Genomic DNA, 12,983 nt, shown 5'->3' with positions numbered 1-12,983 from the left:
ACTCAAACATAGTACATTTACATACATGCAGCCAAAACACTCAAACACGTAAAATAAAAATAATTTTTTTAATTTAAAATTTGGAGCCAGGGCTGGAGAGGTGGCTCAGCAGTTAAGAGCACTGACTGCTCTTGCAGAGGACCTGGGTTTGATTCCTAGCATCCATGTGGCAGTTGACAACCATCTGGAACTCCATTCCAGAGGGATCTGATGCCTTCTTCTGACCCTCGCTGGCATTGCACAATGAGTGCACTTAGACACATGCAACAAAACACATAAAATAAAAGTAATTACAATTAAAAAAAAAATTTTTTTTTAAATTGGAGCCAGCCATGGTAGCACACACCTTTAATCCCAGAACTTGGGAGGCAGAAGCAGGTGGATCTTTGTGAGTTCTAGACCAGCTTGGTCTACATAGCAAGTTCCAGGCCAGCTGGGGCTAGAGCAAGACCCTGTCTAAAAATAATTAATTAATTAATTATTAATTAATTGATTAATTAAATTAAAGAATTGGGGCTGGAGAGATGGATCAGCAGTTAAGAGCACTGGCTGTTCTTGCAGGAGACCCAGGTTTAGTTCCCAGCACCTGCATGGTAACTAACAACCATCCCTCTCTCCAGTATCGGGGAATCTAATGCCCTCTTCTGGCCTCCAAAGGCATTGCATGACAAGGGTATACTTACTCAGGCATAAAATAAAAATAATATATAAAATATTTTCAAAACAAAGTTTAAAATTTGTCTTCATTATCAAACTCCATTCATTCACAAAGTGAAAGAAACTCATAGACTTGTAGGAGGCATGTGAAACGTAAAAATCCGAAGGTTCCATTGAGATGAAACATTTAAGTCAATAAGAAGACAAGCAATCCAATTTCCAAAATAGACAAAATAGGCACTTAACAAAACAAAGCATCGTTTGTGCTCGCTGGCAGGGTGAGGAAACCTGTTTGCCTAGACTTCTCTTTGGTGGGAGAGTCTACTGTCAGTCACATGTACATGCAATGCACACACTAAGCACAGTTCAAACCCAAATTAGGGAAAACAGGCATTCTAAAGGTGGAAATAATTTTTAAAGATGACTCACCCACACTAACAGAAAAATAAAGTATCAGTGATCAACATTATAATTTTTTAAAAGTAATTTTGACTCTGTAGTCTTCGCACCACCCAGAAAATCTTTGAGATGTTTTTCTTAGCAAAACAAAACAAACAATTTATATCTAGTCCCTTCCACAAGCAGCATGAAGAATTGGCAAAGGATTTTATTTTGTTTTTTTTTAAGTTGCATACTTATTTGTGCACATACACTTGTATGTTTGTGTGTATTTATATGTGTGTTTCACGAGTGCGGAGGTCAGAGGACAACTTGAGGGAGTCGGTTCTCTCCTTCCACCATATGGATTCTGAGGATCAAACTCACGTTGTCAGACTTGGTGGCAGGTACCTTCACCAGCAGAGTCATTTCAGTGGCCCATAGCAAAGGCTTTATTTATTTTCGTTTATTTTTATTTTATATGTAGGAGCATTTTGCCTGTGTATGTAAGTGTGCTCAGTGCCCATAGAGGCCAAAAGAGGGTGTTGGATACCCTGGAACTGGAATTACAGACAGTTGTTAGTCACCATATGGATGCTGGGAACCAAATCTGAGTCCTCTGTAAAAGCAGCCAGTGCTCTTAACTACTGAGCCATCTCTCCAGTTTCATAGGAGAGGTTTTGAAATCACATAATTTCCCCCTAAGATCATTAGGAGAAAAATATATTATCCTGTCTAAAGTCTTTTAAAAATCCTCTATTCAGGGTTGGAGAGATGGCTCAGCAGTTAAGAACACTGGTTGTTCTTGCAGAAGACCCGGGTTCAAATCCCAGCACCCACATGGCAGCTAACAACTGTACATAGCTCTAGTCCCAGGGGATCCGACAGCCTCTTCTGACCTCTGAGGGCATCGCACAACACGGGTGCACTTACCTACATGCATCCTCCTCCTCCTTCTTTTCTTTTTAACACATTTTTTAAATTTTTGTTTGTTTGTTGGGTCTTTTTGAGACAAGGTATCCCTGTAGCCCTGGATGGCCCCACTGTGTAAACCAGGCTGGCTTTAAACTCACAGAGATCTGCCTGCCTTTACCTCCCAAGTGCTGGGACTAAAGGCGTGTGCCACAACACCCAGCCTTATTTTATTTTATGTGTATGAGTGTGCTGCCTGCATATATGTAAGTGCATCTGTGTTGTGCAATGACTGCGGAGGACAGAAGAGGGCATTAGACCACCTGGAGCTGGAGTTAAAGATAGTTGTTAGTTGCCATGTGGATACTAGGAACCAAACCCGGGTCCTCTGCAAGAACAGCCAGTGCTCTTAACTACTGAGCCACGTCTCCAGCCCCTCTAATAGGTTTTTGACAGGTCTCAGGCCCAGGCTAGCATTGAACTTACTATGTAAGCAAGGAGGACCTTGAACGTCTCATCCTTCTGCATTCAACTCCTGAGTGCTGAGGTTGCAGGTGAGTGCTACCGTGCCCCGTTTGTGAGGTGCTGGAGATGAAGCCCAGGGCTTCACACACTGTAAGTAAGCACTCTACCAACTGAGCTACATCCCCAGTCCTTTTTTAAAACAATATTTTATTTAGGGGCTTGAAAGATGGCTCAGCGGTTAAGAACACTGGCTGTTCTTGCAGAAGACCCGGGTTCGAATTCCAGAACCCACATGGTAGCTAACAACTGTCTGTAACTCCAGTTCCAGGGAATCTGACAGCCTCTTCTGTCCTCTGAGGGCACTGTACGACACAGGTGCACTTATCTACATGCAGACAATACACACATACACATAAAAATAATAAAATATGTGCCGGGCGCGGTGACTCACAGCTTTGATCCCAGCACTCAGGAGGCAGAGGCAGGTGGATCTCTGTGAGTTCAAGGCCAGCCTGGTCTACATAGTGAGTTCCAGGACAGCTGGGGCTACAGGGAGACCCTGTTTCAAAAAGACAAATATATATAAAATTAGAAATAAAACATTATAAATTAATAAAATTTTATTATTTTTATTTTATGTGTATGCATGTATTGTCTGCATGTGTGTAAGTGCACCCATGTTGTGCAATGTCCCCGAAGTCAGAAGAGAGTGTCAGATCCCCTGAACTGGAGTTACAGATGATTGTTAGTTGCCAATGTGGGTGCTGGGAATCAAACATGGGTCCTCTGCAAGAGTGGCCAGTGCTCTTAACTGCTGAGCCTCCACCCCATCTCTCCAGCCCCCACCCAGTCCTTTTTTAATACCTTAAATGGTGAAAAAAAAATCTAACAATCATAAGAATTTATAAAATTGTACAGAGATTTCCCATGTACCCTTTAGTCAGTTTCTGCCAATGACAATACCTTATATATAATCCAAGTAAACTGTCAGACTAGGAAACTGATTATTTTAGAACACTATTAGTTCGGGTATTATTCCAGTATGCTGTCTGTTGCTGCAATGCAATACCGACCAAAACGAACTTGAGGAGGGAAAAAGTTTAGGTTTATTTCAGCTTACAACTTCCAGGTCACAATCCATCACTGAGAAGACTCAAAGCAAGAACTCGAGACAGAAACCTGAGGCAGGAACTGAGGCAGAGACCATGGAGGAACGCAGCTTACTGGCTTGCTCCCCCTGGCTTGCTCAGCTTCATTTCAGGCCCACCTGCCCAGGGATAGCACAACCCACAGCAGACTGGGCCCTCCTGCATCAATTACCAATTAAGAAAATGCCTCAAAAATATGCCCACAGGTCAGTCTGATGGAAGAAATTCCTCAACTGAGGCTTCGTCTTCCCAGGGGACTCTTTTGTGTCAAGCTGACAAAAACTAACCAGCACAGCTATAAAGGTATAGAACTTACTCTGATTTCACCAGTTTTATTGCACTCTTTTTGGTTTGTTTGGGTGTATAGTTCTTTGAAAACAAAAACAAAAACAAAACCTTTGGAGACATGGCCTCACTCCACAGCCCAAGCTAACTAGAACTTCTCATTCTTCCACCTTACCCCCTCAGCATTGCAATATATATGTGTGCCACCACACCTGGCCAATTCTATGACAGTTGCATCACATGTTTAGATCTAAGTGGCATCAGCACAATCATAGCCTCAACCTGGTCCCTTCCTGCAAAGGTCTCTCTCATGTAGCCCTTTGATAGTGACCTCACTCCTTTAGCTTCCACTGATCTGTTTTCCAGCCATATAACTTTGTCATCTCGTGTCATATAAATAAAACCATACACTGTGTAACCATGAGAAACTGGCTTTTCTCATTTGGCATGAAGACCCTGAGATCCATCCAAGTGTTTCATGTACTGATAATTCATTCCTTTTTTATTACTGGGTAGTAGCCATCATAATGCTGTACCACAATTTACCTATTCACCCTAAGGACATTTGGTTCTGTGTTAAAAGTTCCTAAGATTACTTCTGTGTTCTTCAGTTTGACAAGGAGACTCACATCTCAGCATATAGCTGTGCTCTTAGGTTACTAAGTTGCACAGAAAATTGAGTAAAGGGAAAAGGCATGTGGGGAACAGTCAGGAGACAGAAGGTACAAGGTCCCACCCCATTGCCCACACTTAGTGAAGTCCCACTAGACTTTATTCCAGGACTGAGTGTGTGACTCAGCCGTAGACTGCTTAAGTATACCAGGCATAAGTCTTAGATTTTATTCCTAGCTGCTCGCACACACAGCAGACATTCCTCCAGAAACTGATGGTAACAACGCACCTGAAACGTTAATGAGGGAAGCCTGGTAGAGACACCAAAAACCTTGGGGGCCTCTAAGGGATGATCCTGCAGATCTCCTGTCTGCCATGTATTCAAATTCCAGAGTTTTAGAAGGAAAGAAGTTAAGCATTAAGTCAATTGCTTTCATGGACATTTGAGGCACAGTGGGCCACTCATCAGTTAGTGAGAGCCTTCCAGAAATCTAAATTTCTACGTGCAAACCAACCTCACAAGCAGTTGTTTCCAAGGACAGCAGTTCAAGCTCTAAGAGCTCTTTTCAGCACTTGTTCCTAATTTTTGACAGTTACGGTAAAGCTGTGTCTAGGACTTAGCTCGGTCAGTAAAGTGCTTTCTGGGATGTGCAAAGCTCTGAGCTCCACTTAAGCACCACTTAAACCAGATGTGGTGGTACAGGCCTGTAATCCCAGCATGCTGGAGGCAAAAGGATCAGAAAAGGCCATCCTTGGCTATACAAATAGAAGCCAGCCTGGGCTACATAAGACCCTACATCAAACAAGGCCATCCTTGGCTATACAAATAGAAGCCAGCCTGGGCTTCATAAGACCCTACATCAAACAAACAAGTAAACTTCAGAAATTAAAAATAAAAGTGTTTTGAGGTTCTCTCTGCTGCCAGACCACCACCATCATGGTGTGTGCAGACTCCCAGGAAAGGCCTGTCCCAGTTGCTGTAGTATCCTACTTCACTTAAGTTGATATCTGATGAATAGATTTGCATAATGGGCAAGAAAGGGCTGACCTCCCTCTCAGACCTTGAGGACCCATGTGGTGTGTTGCACAAGTATGCTTTGTGATCAGCAGTACAATCTTAAGAACCCTTAAGTCAGTGCTGGGCATGATGGTATATCCCTTTAATCCCAGCACTTGGGAGGCAAGTGGATCTCTGTGAGTTCAAGACCAGTCTGGTCTACATAGTAAGTGCCAGGACAGCTGGGGCTACAGGGAAACCCCCCCACCTCCAAAAAGAAGACCAAAAAAAAAATCCTTAAGTCAGGAACTGGAGAGATGGCTCAGTGGCTAAGAGCACTGACTGTTCTTGCAGAAGACCTGGGTTTGATTCCCAGCACCCACATAGTGGCTAACAACTCCAGTTCCAGGGCATCCAATGCTGTCTTCTGACTTCCTTGGGCATTGCATGACATGGCACTTACACATATGTAGGCAATACACTCATACACATAAAAGAAATTTTTTTTTAAAGAAACCTTAAGTCCAAAGGACTTCCTCTTGGTCCTCCCCAGGACCACTATCATTTAATTAAGAAAATGGTTGTCATTCACAGGCATCCTGAAAGGAGCAGATAGAATAAAGGTATGAAATTTCATCTGATTCTGAAAAAGAGCCAAATTCTCAGATTAACTTATTACTATAAGACCAAGCGGGTCCTCCCACAACTGGAAATCCAAGCTGTCCATATAGCTGTGGGTGGCATAAATTTGTCTTGTGTAGAAGAGCAGTAAAGTCACTTTAAATAATATTCATAAAGCCAGGCATGGTGGCGCACAACTTTAATCCCAGCACTCAGGAGGCAAAGGCAGGCAGATCTCTGTGAGTTCAAGGCCAACCTGGTCTACATAGTGAGTTCCAGGCCAGCTGGGGCTACAGGGAGACCCTGTCTCAGACAAAAAGAAAGAAAGAAAGAAAGAAAGAAAGAAAGAAAGAAAGAAAGAAAGAAAGAAAGAAAGAAAGAAAGGAAGGAAGGAAGGAAGGAAGGAAGGAAGGAAGGAAGGAAGGAAGGAAGACCAGACTTGGTGGCTTAGTCCTAGCACTCAGGAGGCAGAGGCAGATGGATCTCTATGAGTTCAAGGCCAGCCTGGTCTACATAGTGAGTTCCAGGCCAGTTAAGGCTACAGGGAGACCCTGTCTCAAAAAAGACAAAAAACAAACAAAGAAAGCCATGTATGGTGGTACACACCTATAATCCCTGCACTTGGGAGGCTGAGGCAGGATGGTAGGAAGTTAGTTCAGTATCATCCTTGGCCGCACAATGAGTTTGAGGCCAGCCTGGACTTCATGAGACTCTGTCCCAAACAAGCAAAACCAGAACTGGTGAGATGACTCAGTGGGTAAAAGCATTTGCCACAGAAGCCTGATGACCTGAGCTTGATCCCAGGAATCTAAATAAAGTGGAAGGAGGGAACCAGCTCCACAAACTTGTCCTCTGGCCTCCACATGCATGCTATTGGCATGTGCACATTAGCACTCTCACACACATATACACACAATAATAATAAATTAAAACAAATTTATTTTTTAATATTTTATTTATTATTTTTATTTTATGTGTATGAGTGTATTGCCTGCATGTATGTAAATGCACCTGTGTCATGCAATGCCCACAGAGGGCATCAGCTCCCCTGGAACTGGAGTTTTGGATGGTTGTTAGCTGCCATGTGAGTGCTGGGAACCAAACCCAGGTCCTCTGCAAGACTAGACAGTGGTCTTAACCACAAAGCCCTCTCTCCAACCACAAATAAAACAAATTTAACAAAAAGCAACACTCCTAGATAGGAGTATCCCCATGCAGCCTCAAACTCATGATCCTCTTGCTTCAGTCTCCCAAGTGCTAGAATTACAGATATACACCACCATACCTGGCTTCTCATAAACTGCTTTAAATTCCCAAACAAGTGATTACAACAGATTGCTGTGAGTTCGATGGCAATGTTAGTGAATAGAACCCAGTTTGACAAAAATTAATCTGGAAACAGCTCAAAGGAAGAATTGCTGATTAAGAGACATGATTGCTCACTTCTAAAAAAACAGATAAGGAGTCTCTGATGAGGACCAAAAGTAGACAGCAGAGAATAGTCAGAAGGTGTGAATGAAGTATCAGGGCTTGAGCACAGAGACCAGTTAGCCCCTTGCTGGGAGTGCTCAGCTGCTCTTGGTAGTTACCATTCAAGTGAAGTAATAAAATGCTTCATCTAGAAAGTCAGATGGTGATGCAAAGGGAGAAAGTCCATGTGTGGTGTTGGAAGTAAAAAGGTCTAGGGCTCTCTTTTACATTGGAGTGTCTTAAGAAAGCCATTTAGTATGACTAATATATTTTCTCCTTCAGGAATGGCTCCTTCAAGTGCAGACTAATTAAGAGAGAATAGATAACCTACTCAAGGTCAACATTGGGCTTGCTTTGTAATCTTATAAAAATTCATGAAAGCAGCAGTATCTAATATCTGATGCATTTGGAATGAACTATGAGCTGATGTGTGGGTGTGGAATTTTAATGAAAGTAGGGATGACATATCCAACTGGGTCACGAACTCAAATTTCTCTGTGTCTTAGTGCAAATCAAATTAACTCTATGGTGCTTGCTTCTCCAACTATGAAAATGGTTCCCCATACAGATTATTTATTAATTTAAGAACTAAATCACTTTGTCAATGTGCCTTGAGGCTGTAATATGCCCAGAGGAAGCAGTCGTTGGAAGGAACGCCAGCAGCTGCAATACTTCATGCTGTCAGAGTCACAGGCCCAGCCTGCCAGGCTCCCCTCCTTCACGACCCACTCAGACTGCCCTTCAACCTTGCTAGGTTGTCTCCAGGACCCATCAACACTAACCCCAGACCTCCACATGGCTGCCTCGTTATCATTCAGTTTTGTGTTGGATTTTTGCCTCCTTTGGGAGACTGGGTAGATGTCATTCAATGGCTACCTTCGCCAGACCTCCAGCTGCATGGGTGCTAGCTGCTGGGAGCGTAGGCCTTTATCATTGTATGAAGGGCTGTCATCGGTTGACAGGAGCCTCCTCCCCTTGAAGTGCTGCTGGAGACAATGTCTACAAGGCTATGTCTGACTGACCCCAGAGGCGACCATGGTGAAGACCAACTGACCAAAGGGCAACAGCAGCCTCTTGGGCGGGACACCTGCAGTGCAGTTCATAATTCAGGGCTTGCCTTGGGCTCGGTGGGGAGCCTGAACGGCTCCTGAAGTTGTATCTTCGCTTAAATTCTTCCTCTGCTGTCTTGGACTTCTTTCACTTTAGTGAAAAGTTTGTCCCTTTGAAACCACAGAAGTGAAAATCCCTACCTCAGGTCCCGTTCACAGAGAACATGAGTTAACAGGGTTGGTGATGGGAATGTTTCCTAGGAAGCATTAGATCACTCGTCCACTAGATGGCAATGCCTGCCATCCACGGTGTGTGAACTACTGTTAGTCTGCCTTACTACAGGGATGCAATTGCCAGGGTGCTCACCAGTGATGGTTAATATTGACTGTCTACCTGATAGAATCACCTAAGACACAAACCTTTTAGGTTTACCTGTGAGGGATAATTTAGTTGAAGTGGGAAGACCCACCTTAACTGTGGGTGGTACCATTCCATGGGTTGTGATTCTTTCCTGCAATGCTCTCCCTGGAGAAAGGAGAGCGGGGGTTTTATTTGAAGAACCTATGAACACTCGTGTAGGAAAACATACTAGGGATGAACACACTTCTGAGAATGCTCAGTTTAAGACACAATGGACGAGTGTTCAGTTTGAGGACATAGGAAAAACGGTAGGTATATTCATAGGCATGCTCACTTCAAGGTACAAGAACTCCTGTTCAAAATGGAAAGATGGTGGTCATGGCTGCTTCAGTGTATGTTCAGTTCAGTTTTATGAAGAGCCAGATTTAGTCCAGGTGGCCTGAGAGAATGCACTGTGGTGATTCAGTGACCTTGCTGGTTCCTTATAAGTGTCTCCAAAGGCTTTCAGCTGAAACAAAGCACATGGTATCAGGGTATACAGTACAATCCCACCACTCAGGTGGCTGAGGAAGGATCATAAGTTGGAGGCCAGCCTTGACTACATAACAAGACCTGTCTCAAAACAAACAAAAAATAAAGGGATCCAGATCATGCTGACATTCTACACACATTCATATTGGTCAACATGTTGCTGTTAGGATGCTAAGTGATCCTGGCAGGTAGGAAATTCTGAGTGCTCTGGGAATTTGCCAAGACATATGCACTACAGATGGAAGATACACCCTAAAAAGATGAAGGAGCTGGTCACACTGGTGAAGGTTCCTAGGGTCATGTTCTGCAGTACGCTAGGGCATCTCCTTTCTGGAGATAGTGAATGTTGTGTCTCCAAACACTGAGAGAAAAGCACAAGGCTAGGAGTAACTCAGTGATAGAGTACTTGCCTAGTACACATGAGTTATATCCCCAATTCTGCAAGAAAAGGAAGGCAGGAAGGCAGGAAGGAAGGCAGGAAGGCAGGCAGGAAGGCAGGAAGGAAGGCAGGAAGGAAGGCAGGAAGGAAGGCAGGAAGGCAGGCAGGAAGGCAGGAAGGAAGGCAGGAAGGAAGGCAGGAAGGAAGGCAGGAAGGCAGGCAGGAAGGCAGGAAGGAAGGCAGGAAGGAAGGCAGGAAGGAAGGCAGGAAGGCAGGCAGGAAGGCAGGAAGGAAGGCAGGAAGGAAGGCAGGAAGGAAGGCAGGAAGGCAGGCAGGAAGGCAGGAAGGAAGGCAGGAAGGAAGGCAGGAAGGAAGGCAGGAAGGCAGGCAGGAAGGCAGGAAGGCAAGAAGGAAGGCAGGAAGGAAGGCAGGAAGGAAGGCAGGAAGGAAGGCAGGAAGGAAGGCAGGAAGGAAGGCAGGAAGGCAGGAAGGTAGGAAGGCAGGAAGGAAGGAAGGAAGGAAGGAGAGAAAGAGGGAAACAGCTCGAGAGAGACTGAAATAAAAACACCATTCCAAATGTGCTAAAGAAAAGCAACAGTTGCCACTAGCGAAAACTCAAGCCAGGCTTCAGGCATGGTGGCCAGCTAAATAGAAAATCACTATAACAGCACTGGAAGGCAGGAAGGAAGGAAGGCAAGAAGGAAGGAAGGCAGGAAGGCAGGAAGGAAGGAAGGCAAGAAGGAAGGAAGGAAGGAAGGCAGGAAGGAAGGAAGGCAAGAAGGAAGGCAGGAAGGCAAGAAGGAAGGAAGGAAGGAAGGAAGGAAGGAAGGAAGGAAGGAAGGAAGGAAGGAAGGAAGGAAGACACATGTAAGAGCCAGAACTTCTGGCGGGCTTCCTTGTTACTCCCTTTGGGTAGAGAAGAAAAGGGTGCAACAAAAGGGTACACATGCATCACCAGCAGTGGCAACTGGTCTGCCTGGCCAGTAGGTGCCCAGAAAGAGCACCACTGGAGGTACCATCAAAGACTGGAAGAAGTGGTGTGTGAGTGGATCAGTGCCAGTGAGCCAGAAGCGCAGTGGGGCTGGCCAGATGGTTCCGCAGGTAGAAGAGCCTGCTGCCCAGCCCGACAGCCTGAGTGCCATCCTCCAGACCCACATGGTGGAAGGAGAGAACTGACTCATGCAAGCTGTCATCTGACCTCCATGTGCACACCGTGGGATGCGAGAGCCCCTCACAACAAACAAATAAATAATAAAGTTCACAAAAAAAGAATGCCACCAATGCACAGCACTGCAGACGAGGCTCTAACCAAGAGGTAGGAAATATCACCTAGAGGGTTTCAGTTAGCTTCTAGCCTCTGCCACACAAGTTCTTGCACAGTTGGCTTATGAAGAGAACAGTGTGATAGCAGCAAGCTGGGCTACATGCCAGTTCAACAGCATGGACTCCCTCAGCAAAGCTGATCCAGTCATGAAGAGCAATGGAGCCCTCCATATAATGCAGTCCTTTGAGAAAGCCAACCAGCCACTTGTGGAGGCAACGTGATTATATCAGGGCCCTTTCATGGTGCAAAGAGTAGCAATCATCCTGGGTATGATTGTATTTATCTTCGGCCCAGGACCAGCTGCAGCAGTTAAGGCTGTTAAATTGGTTCCACTCATGCTCCTCTCATGAGTACTCAGAAATGGTACCAGTCATAATCCTGGCAGACTGGAAACCAGATGGACTGACATTACCATGAGAAATTATTGGAGCTAAGTGGTACGGCAACTGGAGCAGTTGCTATGCTGTCCTGCTAAATCCTTTTCCCAGGCTGGCTTGCCAGTGCTGGATGATAATGCTCTTCCCAAAGGGCTTCCTTTTGGCTGAGGGGAGATGGCTCAGCCAGATACAACTGGGGGGTTAATGCACTCCCCACCTCATAGATTTGCTGGGGTTGGTGACTGACTGACATAGGGGTATAAGTCCAGACTCCTTGGTTCCTGCGAATGTCACCCAGGTCTGGCTCGCTAAATGTTTGTGTTTCCCCTTCTAAAGTGTGCAAAGTCAACGGTCAGTCACAGACTATTTCCCATTTCCCAGCCTCTCTTGTCCCTTTATGCAAAAGACATGGAAGCCATAGAATGGAGAGATCCTGGGTTCTTGAATCACTGTGGAAAAGGCTGTCATCAGTCAAAAACATCCAGCTGGTAAAAGAGTAAGAAATAAACTTTTATTGTGTGTAGCCACAAGTCTGGGAGTTGTTATGTTATGGCAGCTGGTTTTACTCTATCACACTCTAGCTGTGAACTCTAATGGGATCACTGGTGTTCTAGAAGACTGAACTGGATGCTTCCACGGGTCCCTGCTGATGTAAATTCTCTGGTACATATCTCTGAGAAGTCGGTGAACTGTGAGCTATTTTACCTGAGGGTTATAGTGCTAAATAGTCCCCTGATCACCCTATAGGAAATATAGTAAGTTAAAGGCCCTGGGTCAGAGAACTGGATTCTAATCCTGACTCTTCTATCAACTTGCTATAAGGTCTGGATGCAATAATTGTCTCTTGTTTAGCCTGTTTCATTAGCTGCAAAATGACGTGTAAGAGGGAACAATCTGACCTCAAGGGTCGTTCTAGCATGCATATATATGGTATGTGTGTACACATGAAGGCAAGTACATGCCATGCACGTGGGAGGATTGAGGACAACTTTAAGGAGTTGGTTCTCACCTTCAACCTTGCTGAGGCTGGTTTTCTCTGAGAGTTTCTGCTGCTGTGTTGCACACTCCAGACTAGCTGACCAATGAACTTCTAGCCATTTCTCCTGGCTCTGCCTCCCACCTCACTGTAGGAGTTCTGGGATTATAGATGTACGCCACTACATCTGGCTTTTTGGGTTCCAGGGATCAAACTCACGAGGCTTGCACAGCTAATGTTTTTACCCACTGGAGCCATCTCCCCATCCCTAGCTTGTATTTAATGATTTTCTGTGTTATATTAAAATTAAGTCTTCTCAAGAAACATACTGCAATAGTTCTCAATAGCCAGGAGGAATGGGGCTATAGAGCTTCAGTATATTAAATACTGCATCAGACTTACTCTATAATACATAACCCCTTTGGTCACTAAGTATCTTTT

The sequence above is a fragment of the Nannospalax galili genome, unplaced genomic scaffold (assembly GCF_000622305.1).
Source record: "Nannospalax galili isolate Female #2095 unplaced genomic scaffold, S.galili_v1.0 scaffold490, whole genome shotgun sequence".
Taxonomy (NCBI): domain Eukaryota; kingdom Metazoa; phylum Chordata; class Mammalia; order Rodentia; family Spalacidae; genus Nannospalax; species Nannospalax galili.
Note: the sequence above shows the minus strand (reverse complement) of the source record.